Here is a 3919-nt window from a genome sequence, read left to right on the forward strand (position 1 = left end):
AAGGAAGATGTTAAAAATAGATAATTTTTTTAGTTTCATACGATACGAGAGTAGAGGACCTTGGTTTCTACGTATGCAATGTTACACTGTACTCCGATGTGAGTACAATATGGTGCAAAAGTACATTCATGAGTACATTGAAATAATTTAAAACATGTCACCATTGTCGACAAACTTAATGTTTTTGTCGTGATAACATAAACGCCAACCAACTTATAGTATTAAGGAATATAATTTCGATTAGCCTTCACGTGTGATTGTTTTGACAACTGTGATAGAACTACCATTATGTTGTTTACGGGGGTGAATGTGAGATTGACTGATTTATAACCATTTTTATAGTGTGAAAATATTTTTTATACATAATTAAAGATTATTTTGTGTGTTTGTATTCTTGTCTTTTATTCCTATCCTAGTCGCAGCAGTTTTAAGATTTACATACATAGATATGACAAGATAGGTCGTCGACGGGTATATGTTATGTTCCTGCAAGCAAATTAAAAGATAAAAGCTTGCCCAGATTTGTAGGACGCTGTATCATCTCTTTTTTAAATTTACTTATAAAAGAATTAAGTTAGGGTCCTCGGAAAGTGCTGGATGCAGGGGAGGTCTATATGGCAATGGACACCTTTTTCTTGCGTTCATATTTTGATTTTCTTTCTCCTTACATTCTTCACAATGTCTATTTTCCTCATCTATTTTTCGTCAGAATATCTTACTCTCCTGGCTTTCTTGTCTCCTTATACACACCTCTCCCTTACATCCGCACCTAAAATACTACAGTAAATTACTTCTTTATATCACAGTACAATTTTATCAATTGTATTTTTTCTTCCTTTTAATATCTCTGTCCGATTTATATACTTTTCATTTTTTATTAATATAATATTTACCTTTCTAAAATACAAATACAATAAACATTTTTGGTCATATGGTCGGGACCCTTCTTATTTGTTTTATTTGTGACTTTTTTGTAACAACTATTAAAAGAAATAACTATCGACAGGACCTCTGCAGGTCGGGCGCCATTTTGAATTTCGCAAATGTCGAGGTCATACACAAACTTTCATTGTCTTTTAGTCAAAATAATCGAACAGGGTCGTAACAAGAGGGAAAGAGGCATCATATCCGGGCGATAATTTTTATTATAATCGATTTTGTGAAAAATATGTTTAAAATTTTCTGCCAGTGTAATATAGTTATTTGCCATTATATTTTACATATAAAAATTTAGATACAGGGGCGCCAAAAAGTTATCATGTCCCGGGAGCCACGCTACCCCGCTGTAATTGAATAAATCAGTCGATAGTAGTTTTATAGAACGTAGCAATTAATATAACTCATATTTTAGTTATGTCGTTCGTTTACAAATTGCGTATGAAAATATAAATTTAATTTGATTGGGATGTTTTGAAGTGAAAAAGTAATTGCTTTAAACCATATTACTCCACCTTAAGGTCCACTGTACGATGTATGTTTACTATAGAGGACCTTTTTGAGTTAAGACATGCAGTAGCTGTTGCTATTTAGAAATTATAAAATCATACACAGCTTCAAATTTACACGCGTCAAGATGATAAGTCTAACAACCTGCCATAGATTTTAAATTTGAAATATTTGATGTAGTGTTATTAACCTATGTGGTCAATATATGAAAGAAAAAAACCAGTAACATATTTTTATGTTAAGCGATGTTATGTTAACTATAGTTAAAATAAAAACAAGAGATAAAAGGTTGAAGAATTATTTATTTTATTATCATCATTACATATATTTGTCACTTATCGCATACACAAGCGACAGAAAGCCTTTCATAGCTCAATTGACTTTGGCATGGAGTTACATTGTATTTGTGCTGGCGTTGCGGCCCGCTCATTGTACAACTGTAAGCGCTAAACAGTGGAAACGAACAAAAACATCACCTAGATAATTTAACGAGATTCCTGCAACAAACATCCGGACATTGCTCTGGAAATTATAATAAACAATTTAGATTCTATCGAATACAGGTTCCACGCTAGAGCGCGAAGCAAAACGGAAGTATGCATTTAGCTACAACAAACAGAATCACATTTTAATACAGTTTTGTTATGAGCATCACAATTTTAAAAAGTACATTAACATTATAAACTATGCAATTATTTAAATTTATTGCTAAATCGCTAACTAAGGTTTACTATTAAAATTTTTATTTTAAAAGGAAAATTGCAATGCTCGTTGATTTAAAAAATTTACAGATAGATAAAATTAAAAAAAATCTAATATTGTCGTGAAAATATATATTTTTTAATTTGTTACATGTAGAATAAATAAGAAATGTGATATTACAAGTGTCAGTTTTGTAAATTAATTTAAAATTCATTATTTATGATGTATGCTGACAAAAATGAGGTGAATGTAGTAAATTATGTCTTTCATTAATAAATAAATAGGCAATGGTAACTGAGAAAGAGAGGAATCCCATTGTTTGTACAATCGAGCCGAACCATCATCAAAAATTGTTTTTACACCTCGTAACTACAATATAAATTAATATTTTCCATTGTGTAAAACAAAATAAAAGTAAAAACTAGCATTACATATAAGAAATTGAGTGGACGCGTATCGACCACGCGACATTACAACAATATTAAAAGTAAAAATGAGATATTCCATACAATTCGACACTAAAAACAATAAAGAATCTCTTGATCCCTACAATAGGCTGCGGTAACCTATTCTACTAACAGAAAACTTTACGCACAGAACAAATTGTCTTTACTGTATCCAATGATAATGTGTTAAACAATGAATTGGCTTACGCATTAATAATTTATAAGTACTCAATAACATCATAACGGCGTATAATCGAAACGTACCGTCACTTTCAATAAAAAATAAATAATTTAATTATACACGCTACGATTACCTCTTGCCAGTAGTCATTAGCTATTACGGGCAATAGTAATGACTACTGCCAAGGTCGAGAATTACATTTAGAATTTCATTTCATATATAGCGAACTGTTAGATATCATATTACAGAGTAATATGAACAACAAATTCGATAAAGCGCCTCGCGGGCTGGATTTGGAATTAATTCATAATTATTATTATTTCATTAGCGAAAAAATAATCAATAATAACAATAATGTGACCTATCGCCCTGTTCGAACATCTAAAACGTTTTCTATAGTCGAAAAGTACATCACAATAAATACTATAACTACGTGTATTGTTTCATGAGACGCCTTGCATCCTGTGAGCGAATGTACCCAGCGGTTAACTGTTTACTTGTGTTGGACGATTACGAACGGTCCTTACTGTGTACAATCTTTTACACGGAGATGAAGCGACGCAAGCAGAACTGTAATTTTCGTATAGGATATTAGATCAATATCTAAAATTTAGATTTTAAATCTTTACTCACAGATTTTAAAAGAAAAATCGAATCAATGCGATTGATAGCGTCGTAAAAACTCGATAATTACGTTAATAATAAGGATCCATATAATTTTAAAACGGTAAAAGCAAATTATAAATATATTTAGACAATTTATACAAGTGTTGCATGCAAAAAATAACACACGAGTGCTTACTGTTTTTAAAAACCTTATATATAACTCTATACCTCGGACGATGTAACATCCTTCAATCACTTACAACGTGATATTTAAAACCCATATTTAAACTACAAATTGTAGATTTGCTATGTGTTTAGTTTAAAAATGGTTTCGTTTTAGGTGTTTTAGACTTGAATGATGTTCCAACATATGGCCGTCGATGAAAGCGACGCCACCAATCGCATGCAAGCACTATATATATTTCATTTTAGTATGAACTGATTTATTGATTTGTAAACAAGCCACTGGTATAATCACTAATATTTTTTCTATTTATATGTATTTATACGTAGCGTGCAAAAACTCGTGGATTTAGAC

This window comes from Battus philenor, unplaced genomic scaffold, assembly GCF_028537555.1.
Source record: "Battus philenor isolate CCGP_79_NKW_IND1 unplaced genomic scaffold, ilBatPhil1.0.hap1 SCAF_9, whole genome shotgun sequence".
Taxonomy (NCBI): Eukaryota; Metazoa; Arthropoda; class Insecta; order Lepidoptera; family Papilionidae; genus Battus; species Battus philenor.